Source organism: Callorhinus ursinus, unplaced genomic scaffold, assembly GCF_003265705.2.
Source record: "Callorhinus ursinus isolate GAN/ISIS: 27379988/994484 unplaced genomic scaffold, GSC_fseal_2.0 scaffold17, whole genome shotgun sequence".
NCBI lineage: Eukaryota > Metazoa > Chordata > Mammalia > Carnivora > Otariidae > Callorhinus > Callorhinus ursinus.
Genome location: NW_027397079.1, coordinates 9,926,550 through 9,945,284, shown reverse-complemented (window position 1 = coordinate 9,945,284; position 18,735 = coordinate 9,926,550). Strand labels below are relative to the sequence as shown.

General features: G+C 33.4%; 1 pseudogene; it reads right to left on the bottom strand.

The window, feature by feature from the left end:
* Positions 1 to 265: 265 nt before the first annotated feature.
* LOC112834465 (small nuclear ribonucleoprotein F pseudogene) lies at positions 266 to 530 on the bottom strand (annotated as a pseudogene).
* Between the last annotated feature and the right edge of the window lie 18,205 nt (positions 531 to 18,735).

Below are 18,735 nucleotides of genomic sequence, written 5' to 3'. Positions count from 1 at the left end.
TTAAAACCATTATGGCCCTGTACAAAGTATTTGCATATGTTAGAGTGAATCTTCTCATTTTTGTGTTTTTATAAAGTTGACTTATTTGCAACTTTCTTCTATAAAAAAATCAGAACGTTTTTCACATCATTCAAAAAGCTTAGCATTTAACCAGGATTTAAATAAATATATACTCATAAACAGCAAACTTTATCCATTTATTTAAAATTATTTCATGTCTTTAATCCATTTTTTGAAAAAAGTTTGTCTAGAAATATATAAATCCCTATAAAAGATGACAGTCTCTCATTTCCCCATCTTCTTCCTCTTCCATACCCCCGACATAAAGGACATTATTACACCTTACTAAAACTTCACCCAAATGTCCAGACAATTCTCCATCGATGTATTCTTGTGTGTTTGCAAGCTGCACGTTCATATAGCCATCTCCAGATACCAACTAGCCTGTGTATTCCATTTCCCACTTAAGTGGCACCATTACTTCCTGTTAATCTGTTGAAGAAAGGTTTGGGATTGAGGGGCAAACTCATCTCAACTACAAGCAAGTGCTACAGGCCACTCACTGCCTACACAGTTGTACATCCATCCCTCATGACTGGAGTCTTTAATTTTTTGAATTGTTTTTTCTGTCAGACTTATGTTTTGCATGGTTGGCCCCTAGACCCTTTAGGGTGGTTAATATTAATGTGAATGACCTATTTTTTTCTAACATAGTTTCCTAATGAATTGCAGTGGAATAAGGGAATGATGTGATCAATCAGTACATAATCCTACAATCTTACTGCAATGCTTAATCTGTTTGGCTAGAACCAGTGGTTTTGGTTTTCAAAAGAAAATCAAATTTACAAAGATACATTTGTCCAGCACCAAGTTAGCTCTGAAGAATGGAATGAGTCAAGCAACATAGCATGCATGGTCCGGTTCTGGACGGCTGACGACTCCCAGACACATTAATCAGCATGCCTACCTTGACGTAAGAAATAAGGCTCTATGGGTTCAGACAGTCTTAATTAAAGTAAGCCATCAGACCTGGGAAACCTTCAGCTGCATCTCATTAATTTCAGGTTACACATAAGTTAAGGATTGCTCCATAATGAATCTCAACTGTGAGTTACAGATTTTCAGTCTGTTAGAATAAATTTAGCCGGTCTCACGTAAGTGGATCTAGCATAGATGCCCTGAGTTAGTATAACAAGGAATATTTGACAAGGGTCCAAATTCACAGGCATCCTTAGGGCTAATACATATCACAGGTAATAATGCTTCCTTTCCAGTTTCCACCTCTATTTGGCCTATATTTAGTACAATATGTTAGATCAAATCATTAAAATTCATGACATTCACTTGGTTATGGCATATTATCATATTTATATATCACTGGATCTGATTTCCTAGTAGTTTGTTAAGAATGTTGGGTACTATGTGCATGATGGATATTAATTTTATAGTTTTTTTGGTAATAATTTTGGTTTTGATATCAGGGTAAATCTTTCCTCATAAAGTAAAAAGTACATCCTCTATCTGTTTTCTTTAAAAAGTTATGAAAAATTGGTGTTATTCTTCCCTAACTACTCAGTTGAATTTACCAGTGAAATTAGTTGGATCTATAGTTTTCTTTGGGGAAAGGTTTTGATTAATAATTCAATTCTTTGGGGGTGCTTGGGTGGTTCAGTTCATTAAGAACCTGCCTTCGGCTCAGGTCATGATTTCAGAGTCCTGGGATCGAGCCCTGCATGGGGCTCCCTGCTCAGTAGGGAGTCTGTTTCTCCCTCTCCCTCTGCCACTCTCCCTGCTTATACTTTATCTCTCTGTCAAATAAATGAATTTAAAAAATCTTAAAAAGATAAATCAATTCTTTTATAGATATATGGTTAGCCACATATGATTCTTTACTAGTCTGTTTTGATGTTTTCTTACATCATTTATTTACTATGAATTGTCAAATTTATTAGCGTAAAGTTACTCATGTGCTTAATGTCTGTAGGAGCTAGAGTTTTATGTAATATTTTATAAATATTAATCTTTTATTTGTCTAGTGAGTGTTTTCTATCAACATTAACCTTTCAAAGTATCAGATTTTGATTTATTCTATTTTGTCTGTTTTTTTATTACCTGTTATTCTTACCTATTCTCTTATTTCTATTTTTTATCATTTTAGTTTTATTCTTCCTCTCCTGAGTTCTCATAGAAAAATCTTTTTTTTAAGATTTTATTTATTTATTAGAGAGTATGTGTGAGCGGGTGGAGGGGCTTAGGGGAAGGGAGAAGGAGAGAATCTCAAGCAGATGCCATGCTGAGCACAGAGCCCCATGCAGGGCTCGATCTCATGACCCTGAGACCATGACCTGAGCAGAAACCAAGAGTGGGACGCTTAACTAACTGAGCCACCCAGGCGCCCTATGGAAAACTCTTTGATCATTGATTTATAACTTTCTCTACCTGTAGGCATTATAAATGTGTCTATAAGCTATTGTTTAGTGGCATCCCACAAGTTTTGATAATTTATATTTCCCTTTTCATGTAGTTCAATATATCTTGTAAATTTGGTTATATTTTCTTCAGTGAACTATGGATTATTTAGTAGAGTTTTATTAAATATTCCAATATTGGGTTTTTTCTGGATATTGAATTTATATTCATTTCTAACTTGTTTTGATACTTTTTTGGTAAAAATTTCAGTCTTGAAGTTTATTAGATTACATCTTTATAAATTTTATATATGCTATGTAAGATCTTATATATTTATAAAAAAATGTATAGCCTAAAATAGGAAGTGTGGTGAGTGTTCAGTGTACAACTGAAAGAATATATCTTCTGTATGTTTTAGGGTAGTATTGTAAACATCAATTAAGTCAGTTTTCATAGAGTTGTTTATGTATTCTCTACTCTTATTTTTGTCTACTTCTATCATTTACAGAGGGAGAGGAGTTAAACTCTCCATCTATAATTTTGGAGCTGTTGATTTCTGCCCCAGGAACTATCTGGTTTTGATTCATGTATGTTGACATTCTCTTATTAGATATATGCAAACTCAGGTTTTAATGTGTTCCTGGTGAGCTGGTTATTTTATCATTATGAAGAATTCTGTTATCTCAGGTAATACTTCCTGTCTTGAAGTATACCTTGTCTGATATAGCCGTATCAGCTTTTTCTACTTTCTGACTACTAGAAACAATGTGCTATGAGCTTTTGAGTATAAGTGTTTATGTGGACACATGTTTTGATTTCTGTGAGGTAGATAATTAGAACTGATATGTGCATGATGGATATTAATTTTATATTTATAAGTTGATGATAAGAACATGATAAGTTCTTTGTGGTTTGTTTTGGTAAATTGTTTGACAATTTAGAAAAGTTTTAATTCCAGAGGATTGATAGGTTTTAGGGTATGCTTAACTTTATGAGAAATGGCAGTACCACTTTCCACTTGTACCAGCATTTTCTGTGATTTCTGGTTGGTCTAGTCAGCAGTTGATGTATATACATATAAAACTTAGTGTTAGGCATACTCCTAAGTATGTTGTGGCATCTTATTGTAATTATAATTTGCATTTCCCTCATGACTTTTTGTTGAGCATCTTTTCATGTGTTCTTTTCCCCTTATCTGTTCTTTGGTGTATATCTGTTAAAATTTTTCTACATTTCTAGTAAATTTTTCTTACTGAACTGTTAAACTTATTTATGTACATTCTAAGAAATTGTATCAGGGATTGGTTTTGCTAACATTTTCTACTGGTCTTTAGCTTTACTTTCTATTCTGTTAAGAATGCCTTTAAATAGGGAAAAGTGATAAAATCCAATATATCTATTTTTCTTTAATAGTTTATGCTTTGTGTATCTTCCTTGTGAAATCTTTTACCTATCCCTATGTAAAAAGGAAATTCTCTCATATTTTCTCCTAGAAGATTTTATAGATTAAATGAAAGAGCATAGGTTGATTCATTTCAAGGTAATTTTTGTCATTTTCTTATACAGTGTTAAGTAAAGGTATAATGTGAAGTTATTCATTGTCCCAGCACCATTTGATGAATATATTATTCTCAATTCATTGAAATTCCTTGATACCACTGTTAAAAATTAACAAGCATACATAAGTAGGCCTACCTCTTCTTATTTTATTTCATTATTTTATATTCTATTGACTTTCAGTTACATGTATTTTTAGTAGCTTCTTTAGAGTTCACATTATACATCTTCAAATTTTCAACATTTATTGAGTTACTATTTATTCTACTTTCCACTTCACTCTTGATTCCAAATTCCCACTTTTTTCTCATTTCATACTTGAGACTTTACATGCTCTGTGCTGTTCTCTTTAACTTGTTTTCCTGTCCCGTCCACAAACTGTTGAAGTTCCACCTTCAATGCTACTCTTTTCTCTTAAACAGCCATTTGCCTTCAGGAAATCAATAGAAAAAATACTGTTATTTTTCTGATATGTTTGCCATTTCTGATGCTTTTCTGAGTTTCCATCTGGTGCCATTCTTTTTCTGCCCAAAGAACATGATTTAGCATTTCTTCTAGTCCATACAGGTCTATGGCCCGGATCTTCAACTTTTATTCAACTGTAAATTTTCCTCCTCATTATTTTTTTCCTGGATTCTGTGTTGAAACTTCTCTTTTGGGCGCCTGGGTGGCTCAGTTGGTTAAGCGACTGCCTTGGGCTCAGGTCATGATCCTGGAGTCCCGGGATCGAGTCCCGCATCGGGCTCCCTGCTCAGCAGGGAGTCTGCTTCTTCCTCTGACCCTCTTCCCTCTCGTGCTCTCTGTCTCTCTCTCTCTCAAATAAATAAATAAAATCTTTAAAAAAAAAAAAAAGAAAAGAAACTTCTCTTTTGGCATTTTAGTGATAATACTGCATTTTCTGTGGCTTTTGGGGTGTCTGATGAGAAGTCAGCTGTCATTCATTTCAGTGTTGCTCTGTATGTGATAATTCTTTTGTTCTCTGGCTGTTTTAAAAAATCCCCCCCGCCGCCCCGCCCCGCCCCGCCCCGCCCCGCTTATTTTTCGGCAGTTTTACCATGATGCGATTTCTTTGGTATTTATCCTAGTTAGCGTCTGCTCAAATGCATGGATCTGTAAGTGGATGTTTTAAATCAAATTGTGGTGGGGAAAGGGTCATTTTTATTCAAACACTTTTTTTTTCTTTTTTTGCCCCAATCTCAGTCCTCTCCTTCCGTGACTCTGACTATGGGTTGGTTAGACCCTCGATGGTGATATTTTCTTCAGTCTTTTATCTCCATACATTGAGATGAGACCCTTTCATTGACGGGCCTTCCAGGTCCCTGATGATTTCCTTTCCTCTCCAGGCTCCTATTCACAATATACAGTGGATTTCTCATTTTGATTATTGTACTTTTTGGTTCTGAAATCTGTGTTATTTTTTTTTTGTTTCCATTTATTTATTGCAGTTCCCAAACTGTTTACTCAGTGAGGTCATGCTTTCCTTTAATCCTTCAAAATATTTACAGTAGCTACTTAAAGCCTATGTCCTTCAACACAACTTATGAATCCTCTTGATACCTGCTTCTATTTTCTATTAATCTTGACCAAGCAAGATATTTTTGCTTGGCATAGAAAGGCTGGTTGAAGTATTTTTCTTTGAGTATTTTAAAGATACCTCCACACTATTTCTGGGCTTACACAACTTCTGAAAATAAATGTTTAAATTCTTGTCTTGCTTCCTCTGTATGCAATGTTGATTTTTCTTTAATGCCTTCCAGATTTTTCTCTTTGCATCTTTCTTTCAGCAAATTGACTTTAATCTTTTATTTCTAACATTTTCCTTTATTTTGCATTTCTCTTGTTGCAGTTACCTAAACTTATTGTTTATGTGTTTTGTGGTCTTTGATTTATTTCAGAAATTTGGGGCCATTGTATCTTGAACTCCTCAGCCATTCTCTTCTGTCTTCTCCCTCTATCAATAAAATACATGAACATCAACTTTCTCATTCTGTCCCACAGCTCTTGAATGCTGTTTTGTTTTGATTTGTTTTTTTTTAAGTTTGCATTTCATTTTGAATATTTTTTGACTTATCTTCAAGTTCAGTGGAGTCTTTCCCTAGCAGTGTGTGGTCTAGTGGAGAGACCGTTAAATTTTTCTTAGAGTAAGTATAAGTTCTAGACATCAAGTTGAGAAAAGCAGATGATCTATATGTTATTTTGTCCAGAAATGGGTGTGCTACTTCCTTGTCAGGCCATGATTCTGGAGTGGTTAGGTTAATATAGTTGGTAGTTGAAATACGATGTGTTTTGCAGGCCTATGTTTTAACGTCTTTGTCATTGTCTGCAGTTCCCACAGACTTCATATTCATTTAGCGATGGGCCATCATTTTGTGTACTTACTGTGATTTCGGGAGAAATTTCTTAGTGTTTCTATCATCTTTCCCTCATGTCTCCCATTGCTCCTGAATTGTCGAATCACAGAGAATGGTGCCCTTCCCCAGTGGCAGATGCTGTTGCTATGCACGTGGTGTTATTCATGATATCACTGTGCTTAAGTCTGGGGTGGGGAGTTCTTGGCTCCCCTGGTCCATCCCCGTCATCACCAGGGAGTGAATCTTCTCAGTGTTCCTGCCTCTGTTCCACCTTGGCAGCAAATTCTGCTCTGTAGCTAATGTCAGTCTCCTATAAAGAGAATGTTACCTCCACCTTTGCTCAGCAGTAAGAATGCACTGCTTTGTATTGCCTGGTTTCCTCTGTCTCCCAGAGTATTTTGCATCTGTACTTCCCTGGGAGCAGTGGATCCTAGCCCTGCCCTTGAGAGCATGAAGTTTTCCTCAGCCCATCCCTAGCTGCATATGGGCTTGTCTCTCTCCATATATCCCTGTAGGCCATGTGTGAGAATCAGATGCCACCCCATCAGGAGGTTAGAAAAGGCATGCATATTTCTCATTCTCCACTGGCATCTGGCCACCTCTGGCATTCCCCCAGCACTAAGGAGATGTTTTCTCTTCTCCTCCACCCCCAATCTTTCTATTAAAATTTAGTGAAAGCACATGTAGAAAAGTTTGTGATTAAGAACCTGCTCTCCTTGTGCTTAGGACTCCCTGTTCCTTTGAGCCAGTACTCAGCCTTACAGTTTCCCTTTAGACTACTATTAATTAAGAAAAAAATTATGCCCTGCCAAAGTACAATAGTTCTTATGTCTCTTTTCGATTTAGAAGAGATTGTCAGTCCTTGTAATTCAGTTGCCATTAAGTGACTTGCAATTTCTGCTCTTGGATCGGGTCCAAAAAATATATGTTTTTGTGTTTTAACCAGCTGTTTCTCATCTTTAGTTTGCAGGTGATGGTCTCTTGCAATTTTCTGTATGCAGGGTGGAAGTTTCATTCCTTTCTAGTGTACTTCAATGTTATTTTAAATTGCTTTACGCAGCTAATATTTGGACTTTAGATTTTCGTCACTTATCTATAACTTTATGGTTAATCTGGTTAATCTTTTCTTGTTCTTCTGCCTAATTAATACCCCTTAGTGTTCCCATAATCACGGGCTTCTTGCTGATGAATTATCTTTATTTGGCTTTACTGAAAATGCCTTTGGGCTTTTCTATTCGTTTTGATTTTCAGCAGTTCTATCATGATGTGCTTAGGGATTGATTTTCTTCATAGTTGTTCTTGAATTTATAGTTTCTTGAATTTCCCTGATTTGGGAAAATGCTAAGCTATTGTCAGTCTGCCCTCCTTCTCTTCCCCCATCTATGACTTACCAAAGTGTATATTAGACTAGATTCTAACTATAGGCTTTAACAATGGGTTCCTGTAGTTTCTTTTTAAAATTAACTTGGGCACCTGGGTGGCTCAGTTGGTTAAGCGACTGCCTTCAGCTCAGGTCATGATCCTGGAGTCCCGGGATCGAGTCCCGCATCGGGCTCCCTGCTCAGCAGGAAGTCTGCTTCTCCCTCTGACCCTCTTCCCTCTTGTGCTCTCTATCTCTCATTCTCTCTCTCTCTCTCAAATAAATAAATAAAATCTTTAAATAAAAAAAAATAAAAAAATAAAATTAACTTAACTTTCATTATTTTTCATGCTCAGTTTTTTTTCCCCAGCCTTATTGAAGTGTGATTGAGAAATAGATTATATACGTTAAGGTTGTGCATGCAACATGATGATTTGGTATACATATGGATTGTGAAATGATTACCACAATCAAGTAAATTACCACATCCCTTACCTCACATAGTTAGCATTTTGTGTGTGTATGGTGAAAGCACTTAAGATCTATTCTTTCAGCAAACTTAAAGTATACAATACACTATTTTAGATACCCAGCACTTAATAATTTTACAACAGGAAGTTTGTACCTTTAGACCAACATGTCTGTACTCCTGTCACCCCACCCCCACCCCAAAACCACTGTTCAATACTCTGGCTCTGTGATTGGCTCTTTTTTTACATTCCACATATAAGTGAGATCATACAGTATTTGTCTTCCTGTGTCTGGCTTATTTCACTTAGCATAATGTCTTCCGGGTTCATCCATGTTGTAAATAGCAGGATTTCCATTTTATGGCTGAATAATATCCCATTATGTATATTATATTTCATTATATATGCTCTATATAATATATGTGATTACACTTTCTTAATCAATATTTTTCTATAGATTTCTTAGGCCCTTTTTTGTGTTTCCATTTCTTGTGTACTATTTCTATCACCCTGAATATTTTCTACTGATCAATCCGCCAGTTCCTTAATCTTCTAATTTGCTATACCCAAAATACTGCTGCACTGTCTTCTTGTATTCTCCAACTTGATTAATGCATTTGTCTGTTCTAAAATTACCATTTCTTTTCCATAGATTCCAGTTCTCCCCTGAAAAAAATGTTACAGTCTATATCTTTGAACATTTGTTTTTTCTATTATTATGTTCAGTTAGCCAACATACAGTACCTCATTAGTTTTTGATGTAGTGTTTAATGATTCATTAGTTGTGTATAACCCTGGGTGTTATATCTCTGAACATTTTAAGCATTTTTTGCTTTAATGTCTTACCTGCTATAATTATTGTCAGCATCCTCTGTGGGTGGTGGTTTTGTAATTTTCTTCTGGTTTTCAGTCCTATCATTTTGTTTCCTCAAGTGCTTAGTAATTTTGATTGAATGATAGACATTTACACAAGGAGAATATTTGAGTCCACCGAAGGGTATTTTACCTTTGCTTCCGGAAGGAGAAAATAGGTACATGATCATCCTTAGATTAATGTATCCCAGTTAATGTGTTTACAATGATATGACTTTGAGCTTTAGGGCATGTGGGGCTAGTCCAGTTTCTGTTTCTCATTCCTTTTAAAATTCTGTTTATATGGGTTAGCCCTTCCAAGAGCCAAACCAAACAATTGGAAGTTCAAGAGACCTCCCTTCCTTGATAGACCCAGACTCCAAATTCTGTCTTCAAGAGGCTGACACAATCCATGCATAACCTCACATTCTGTTGGCTGCCTTTTCCAAGATAGACAATTTTAGGTGAAAAGTTGCCCTAAATGATGGGTCACAATTATCCAAGTTTCCGTTTTCATATTTTAGCCTCTCACTTCTGTACTGAAACATATAAATTTAAATTTCTTCTTGGTAAAAGCTGGTCCACATTAGCTAATATGCTGTTAATTTAAGTGACAATGCATTCCCTTTCTTTCATTTTTCTATGTTTGTTTTCATTCAAGACACACCCACACATAGAACAATGTATTTGTTTATATCATAGGTTTTTTTGAAATGATTAGAATAATCTATATAACTACAAACCAATTTACAATTCAAAACATAATGTAAAACTTCACTTGAGTCATGGAATTTTGTGACAAGATGTAGTGAATGGTACTTTGACTTTATTTTGTATACACACATACACAAAACAGATGGAGTATGAAGTGATTTTCCTGGTAATAACATCACATTAATGGAAGATACAGAGAAATCCCTACTTGATTACCAAACCAATGGTTTAAACTCAATGACAATTCATTCCAATTTCTTCTGTCTAATAATTTTCTCCAGTTCACTGTATCTAATACACACCTATCATCATTGGTAAAAAAAAAAAAAAAAAAAGACATCAAACAGGGACAGAGAGAAGAGAAATTATGCCTAAGATTTTTTAAGGCTTTGGAAATTCTGAGCTTAAAAGAAAAGTACATGAGAAATATTTGCTATCCGTGTTCAATGATAACGCCATCTATTCAGTTTAAGACCCTATGAGTAGATCCTCTATAAACCAAAATTACACAGTGAAAGCTTAATAACCATTAAGGAACAAGCTTTTGAAAAACCCCTTATTACCTTTGATGATTAAAATGGCTCTACTTCATTTATAACTTTTTAAAAAATAATTTGAATTCTTGAAGCCTGTCAGGAATTTCTACATTAATAGAGAAGCATAAAAAGATTTCATACTCAAAAGTAACTGTCCTCTTTTCTGGATAAGTGTAAACTATGTATAATTCAGGATTTAACATTTTATTTACAACTCTGTACATAATGCTATGCAGAGTTCTAGGTGTATTTTAAAGCCATATCTTCACTTTTGTTTCCTTTCATTTGTTGGGTTCTATGAGCAAAGAGTCTTGAAACTAGATTGGATCAATAAATTTCTATGGGAGATAAAACTTGATAGTTAAAATAATTACAGCCTTAGTCTTTCGATAAGAATTCTATAATGAAAGTTGAAGTTATTGTCAAAAATAAAATCTGTTGAGCCCATAGAAGTCATTTTAGGTTTAAAAACAAAATGTTGATGGAATTCTTGACAAAATAAGCACAAGTTATAACTCTAGTATATCCTACCTTTATTCTACTACATATCATAATTAAAAATTAAGCAATCTATCAAAAACAATGTAAACTTCAACCTTTACTCTCTCTATGAGCATCAGCCACTCTTTTACAAACTTTTCACAAGCATAATTATACATATTTTCTATTTAAGAAAAAGATAAAAGATAAACAAATAATTAAGTTCATTTATGCTCACTCTTACTTACATTTCCGCTGATAACTATCAGCCCATATATGATTGCCAGTGTTTATCCAGTGTTAATTAAACTCTACAAGTGGATTATGAGTAGGTGAGAGAAGGTAATATCTTTTTAACATAAATTATAAAGAAATTTGCTCTTGACAGCAGCTGAGTGGCTCAGTTGGTTAAGTGTCTGCCTTCAGCTCAGGTCACGATCCCAGGGTCCTGGGATTGAGTCCCGCATTGGGCTCTCTGCTCAGCGGGGAGTCTGCTTCTCCCTCTCACTCTCCCTTTGTGCGCTCTCTCTCTCTCTCTCAAATAAATAAATAAAATCTTAAAAAAAAGAAATTTGTTCTGAGAAAATTTCATTATGTTAATTTCAGAAAATTGGTAATTTATTGGGTTTATTGTACTGTTATATTATAGATTATATTTATCACCATGCAATACTATATAAATAAACCATGATTTTTATGGTTATAATACTCCCTAAAAGAATTCTGAATATTTATGATGGTAGTTCCATGTTTTCAGTTTAGAGCCATGTCCGCCCCTGGAGTGCTTTCTTTTCTTGACTTTAAGCCAATAGGATCTTTAGGGCATCATTTCCCATGAAAGTTTCCTAAGTCACAGACATTAGGATAATTAATACCTTTATAATCCCATTTGCATTAGAAATATATTTGATTTTCTGCTATTTACTTCTTATCTTGTGGTAGAATAGTCCTCCTATAAAAAGATGTCTAGTACTTGCCTTATGGAAGTGTTTTTATTTTCTTGCTAATAAATTCTTCCTTTTATGTATAACACAGCTTGTGAAGTAACAAATGAATTAAAATATTTGGATATAGCACATAGATTACTCAAAATATTCCCTTTTACTCTTGAACACAAGTTAGTGTCCCAATAGGTGTCAACATAAAGTCAATTTTGATACTGATGGACTTCTGCGATGTTTAGATTTAGCATCATCTAAAATTGACCATAAATTGATTAGATATTAGAGATTTACTTAGAAATGTTGAAGTTATGATGTTTCAACAATGACTTTGAAGCAAACTTGATTATTTTGCCATACAATAATTTAGAATTGTCCATGTGAATGTTTAACATTTTAATATTTCCTGTAAGACACATAGAAATCCTGTAGTGATGCCAGCAGGTACATCAACATAGAACATAAGAGACTCAAATGAAGTAAAATCAAATAAATGCTTGAAAATGGCATGTATTCATTTTATGTGTCCTTAAAGAACAAAAAACATTAAGGCATCTGATATGTTGAGGAATTTCAACTACTTAGAATTACATATAATTATGAAAAAAACATCAGATGTTCATAAGGGGTAAGACATTGCACATAAGAGTATTTAATGCTGTGTAGGGATATGTAACATTTTTGTGGAATCAACATACAAATATCACTTTGACTGAAACTATTGATCTTCACTCTTCTAAATGAGTATACAAAACACATGCACAATTTTTCAAATAATTCCATGTTTATGGAGTTAGAAGTTTGGACTTCCTACACTTGTGACATTACCAGTTTGCTACAGATAACTGTCTATGGCTGTGCTAATATTGTAAAAACTTGAGTATATCTTTTAGAAAATTCAACTTCTGGCATAACACTGCTAAACTGGAATATTTTTTGCTGACATAGTAATATAAGAACTATATTCTCTCAGGGCATTCTGCAGTGTTATTTATATATGAGAATATTGGCTTTCTTGGCATATAAGAAGTATGTGATTTACTTAACTTTGGGGTTATCTGTGCCTTTCATGAACACATTTTATGAAAAATAAACATGCAGCTGGTGACTAAAAAATTAATAAATAGAACCCAATGGGCTACAAATATGCCACCTATATTACATACTTCCAATGCATTGGATACACATTATTGTGAAACAGATTTAATGTTTCATAATGAAAGTATTTTAGGGGAAGAATGAAGGGGAGTAAGTCGGAGGGGGAGACGAACCATGAGAGACGATGGACTCTGAAAAACAAACTGAGGGTTCTAGAGGGGAGGGGGGTGGGGGGATGGGTTAGCCTGGTGATGGGTATTAAAGAGGGCACATTCTGCGTGGAGCACTGGGTGTTATGCACAAACAATGAATCATGGAACACTACATCAAAAACTAATGATGTAATGTATGGTGATTAACATAACAATAAAAAGTTATTAAAAAAATTCAAAACCAATTAATGTTTACAGATAGATAAAACATGAGAAATATTTATAAGAAGACATTTGTGTATACAGGATCTGTGACATGTATAATAAAAATGAAATTTGGTTTTATAAATATCTCAATCTGATGTTATATTTGATAATTATTTCAACCACACACACTCCTTTCTTGAGCCCGTTGTATACTTTTAACTCACGTTTGACTTTTTATTTTTTTCATTGATATGATAAAGGATTCTTAATGCAAAGTTTTGATGCAGGGAAATCCTCAACAAATTTTAAACTTAAAACTTAACTGCAAAACAATATTAGATTCTTACTATTCTTTAAATGGAATATGTATAACTTTACATTTGGTGTTATTTGACTACATTTGCCCTATATTGATTACCAAATTGAAAAGCGTGTATGTAATTCTCTCAAAGAATTGGTTTCTTTAATTAGCTACTTAATGTCAGGTCGACAAGAAGTCATTGCAAACATTAAATTTCCTGCTAATAACTAAAGAAAGATTGGCTAGGAATTGACACATCAGAGTTGATATGATAGAAATGATTTGCTCTGAGTTTTAAGAACAAGAGGTGAGTTATCTAAAATTTAAACCAATATTAAAATCAATTAAAAAGTGATCTACTTTTTACTCTCAGTATTTGCTGCCAATTTTAAACAATGTCAGTGATAAAATACTTTTTCAGGAAGAGTATTTTTTGAGTATAGGTTCTAAATAATTTTGGCAGTTAACATTGGACTTTAATTGTATCTATTAAATACATATACTTATCAATATCTAAATATGCTCCTATTAGAACATTTTAATTTTTAATTTATCCTTTAATAAATACTGTATTCTACAAAGAATTTCACTTCAAGAACTCCATTATGGAATGTACTTCCCACATATGGGCATAAAGTTATATTGAGTCTTGGTTTATTATAGCTCAGTACCATTCAAGTTTATTTTGGAAACCATTTATGGCTCCAAGCCTGTGTTACTAGATATCCCTGATTACAAAAACCTGATTCAGAGTAAATAATAACGGTTATTTTATAGAAAAGAACGAGAGCACAATTATTTTATAGACAAAAACAAAACTTCTGTCATTTCCTTGAATACTAAGAGAAACCACGAGTCCAGTTTAGCAAAGTTGCAGGATCCAAGACAATAAACAAACTGAGTTTTATTTCTTGTTACGATAGAATTACGTAATTGCATATGGAAATTGAAATAAAGCCAATAATGTTTCCAAAAACATCAAAAGATATGAAGTAATTATAGGAAAATATATGCCAGATTTATATGTTGAAACCTGTAACATCAATGAGAGAAAGAACTCAAAATAAATGGAGAGCTATACTATATTCATAAATTGAAAGATTTAATACTGTTCAGATGTCATTTCTCCCAAAATTCATCTAGGAATTCACTGTAAGCCCAATAAAATTTCCAGCAGGACTCTTACAGATCTGGTCAATTGATTAAAAATATATGTGGAAGTGCATGCAATGGACCAAAGTTCTGAAAAAGAATTACATAACTAAGACCCCATGACCGGAGTTCAAAATTAACACTTAAATAGCCTACCTTATTGATTACTATAGCTTATCATAAGAATAAGCATATGGATAAATTAGAGAAATAGGCCTACACATACGTGATGAATTAATTTGACAAAGGTGCCAAAGTAATTTAACAACAAAGGGTAGTATTTTCAACAAACTGGACCTGATGGGCACCATATTTTTAAAAATGAAAAATCTTATGCCTAAATCTAATGCCAAACATATATACAAGTTGAAATAAAACATTGGAGAAATATAATGTAGCAGGGAAAGAATTCTTAAGACATAAAACAAGTGAAACATAACTTTTTAAAAAAGAGATGTACTTTAAATAAATATTTGGCTCTTCAATAAGATGTCATTATGAAGATAAATTATTTTCTTTTTTTTTAAGATTTTATTTATTTATTTGACAGAGAGAGACACAGCAAGAGAGGGAACACAAGCAAGGGGAGTGGGAGAGGGAGAAGCAGGCTTCCCGCTGAGCGGGGAGCCCGATGAGGGGCTCGATCCCAGGATCCTGGGATCATGACCTGAGCTGAAGGCAGACGCTTAATGACTGAGCCACCCAGGCACCCTGAAGATAAATTATTTTCAAAACTCCTAATAAAGAATCAATTGCTATATACTTGGGAGAATATATTTGCAAATGCTTATCTCTAAAAGATTTATACCCAGAGTTTATGAAGGATTCTTACACTCATTCATAAGGGGGGAAAAAAGCCAACTAAAAGATTGTTAAAGAGTTGAACAGATGCTTTAGCAAGGATGAGATATGAATGGAAAATAGATGAAAAATACTCTTATTATTCATTAGGAAAATGCAAATTGAAAACAGAGATACCACCACTCATTGACTAGAATGGCTAAAAGTAAAGACAAAAAAAAATGAAGTCTTCAGAAGGTTGAAAGTCACCTTTGACCCTTATATAGTCCTGATTAGAATAAAGGATGATAGAGACTTTGGAAAATATTTGGTGATTTCTTATAAAGTGAACCATTAGTTTGCCATGCAACCTGTCCTCCTCATTTCTAGGTAGTTACTAAAGATAAAAGACCTAAACACCACTGCTCATAGCAGCCTTCTTTATAACTATGTAAACCTGTAATCACCTGAAAGTGTGTCTGATGGTGAACGGATAAATTAGAATTTATCCATAATGGATTATTATCACCCTAAAAAGAATAAAAAAGGCATATATACACAACAAGGACGGATCCAAAAATCATGAAACTAAGTCAGACACAAAAAGGCAACTATTGGGTAAAAGGTTGAAGAGAACAGAAAACTTACATAAACGTCTCAAATTATTTCTCAATTATAAATTATACGAAAATAGGAAGTTTACAGTGAAAAAGCTTGCTGGACAACACTTAAACAAATTATTAGTATTAACATCACCAATAATAGGACACACTGACATCACACATCATAGTCCTTATGTCATGCATTGGGGACATGGCTTTTCTGCTTCGTATTCCTATTAGCCAAATTATGTAACTTTGCCACTCAAAGTAATTTATCAGCATGACTTAAAAAGCTCAAAGTCTGAAGGTAAATACCTCTGAGTGGGTAAGAGAGCAGTTGAAGTCTATTGCTTTTATATCGCTTATTTTCTATTTTATCATTTTCTTATTTTTTATTTTACTGCACATATTTTGAAATGTATCCCAAAATAGAGAAAAATCAAAGAAAGTTGAAAGGGAATACAGCCTTGTATCTGGGTTTGTAAAATTTTTATTATGCCAAACATTTGCTTTTTTTCCATTTACTATAATTATATTTTCAAGAAATTACTTTAGAAAAACAAGCAGATTCAATTGATTTCTTATTTTTAAATTTTTTTGGTTCACTTTATGTGTGTTGCCATTATTCATTTTTGTTTTAATTAAGACTTTTTTAGATCAGTTGAAGGTTCACAGCAAATTGAGAGTGGAGATACAGAGACTTTCTATATACTGTCTGCCCCCACACATGCATAGCCTTCCCCAATATAAATATCTCCCATCAGGTGGTACTTTGTTAAAACTGATGATCTCGCTTAAATACATCATAACCACACAAGGTCCATAGTTTATATTATGGTTCACTGTTGGTGTTTTTATCTCCTTAAATTATTGATTCATTTGTTTCAGTCTCTCTAGTATAATAAAGCATTTAGAGCTATAAATGTTTCTTTACGTTCAGCATTTCCATATCAAATGTGATTTATGTAGTGTAATCCTCTTATTTGACCTTTTTTAAAAGTCAGTAATTGCAGCTTGGATAATCTAGACATGGGGATGATCTATGAGAGTGTTTTGTTTAACATTTACTCAAATTGTTTCATTTAAATGGGTTTTTCTCACTAAATTCCAATTTTACTGTATTGAGAGAATTTATATATAGTCAATTCATCTTTGCTTTTCTTAGTTTCTCATAGCCAGAGAATAAGAGATGTATCAACATGATGTATGTTGTATTAAAGCTTTGTGGAGGGCGGTGTGTGTGAGAGAGAGGGAATACACATATAGGCATATATACACTTTATATTAACTTAATGAAATACATTATTTACATGTTCTATACCCTTTTTTATTTGCATCCTTTCTCAAATGAGTGAGACTGTGGTCCTAAAGTCTCCCAATATTATTACATTTTATTTTTAATAAATGATAGAGTTCATACATTTCATATAGTATTAGCTATCAAAACAGTTATAACATTTTTCATCTCTCTTTCTCTCTCTATATATCAAAATCTCCATTTTTCCCCCAGCTCTCCATTTTTATTAATAGAAACGTTTTGTTTTGTTTTTTCTACTTACATGTGCTAATAATTTGTTCTTTCTTCCTTGATGGGAGAGACAGCGATCTACCATCAGAGATTTAGAAACAATTTCCCGCTGTCCCTTGCTGGAGTGAGGAGATAGGGATAAAATGTAAAGTAAAACATTAATTTACGGCTACAGTATCTTTCTCGAAATGTCAACTTCATATATTTTCATTTCCCACAGAGAAGCAAATCCTGATATCACAATTATGCAAAATGGGAGAAATCAAGAGGGTTCAGACCCTCTTAATGGACTTCTCCAATCTGAGGGTCTTTTAGATAAAGCAGTGATATACAGGGTTTGCACAAAATATTTCTAGTTTTATAGTAATATCCATATGATATACCTTCAAAAATACTGTAAGTGTAGATCAAAGAGAATAACTATCCCTACTACTTTGAGGGACATTGAAATACTGAGCTTCCAAAGAAACTATGAAAATTTACATTTCAAATAGCATTATATAGTAGCCAATTGATTTTGATACTTGAAACAATATCAAGACGGGATTAAAGCAAGAGTATGTCCAAAACACTTCAAACATATTTTTCATCTTAAACTCATTGCATTAAATGGAATAACCTAGTTTGCACTTGCTTCACAGATACAGAAGTAATTTCTGAATACTGCTGGTTCCATAACAGGATATGTCTAAGAGTCCCATTGCATTTTAAGTTCAATAATTTATTTTTTGACAGAAAATGAAATTTACAGTATTTTTTTGACTTTTGACTTTCATTATCAGTCATTGGGATTTATTAAAAATTCCAAACCTGTAAATTGTGCTTGTGGAGAAAATGTGTAAGTTACACACTTTTCATTCCAAGCTTAATTAAAATCATATTTTCTAGTAGACTGATCAGTAGAGATGTATTTATCATACAAAATACCATAACATGATAAAATAAAATTAAAAAAAAGAAACCTTAGGTAATTTTGGTTCCTGAATCAGCCCTTCTCCTATAGATTTTACTGTTGGGAAGTCATTTTCTCATTGAAATAATTATTTTTCTATATTCTTACCACATTTATTGGGAAAAATTTAGTCCGTTTTACAATATTTCAAAATTCCTTAGATTAATGTTTAAATATTAAAAAAATAAAGCATATTTGGTTAGTAAAACCAACTAAATTTTACATTTGCATGATAATTCTTCATATGTTCTCTTTTCAAACCTAGTATTAATCAATCTTTTGCAGTAACACAG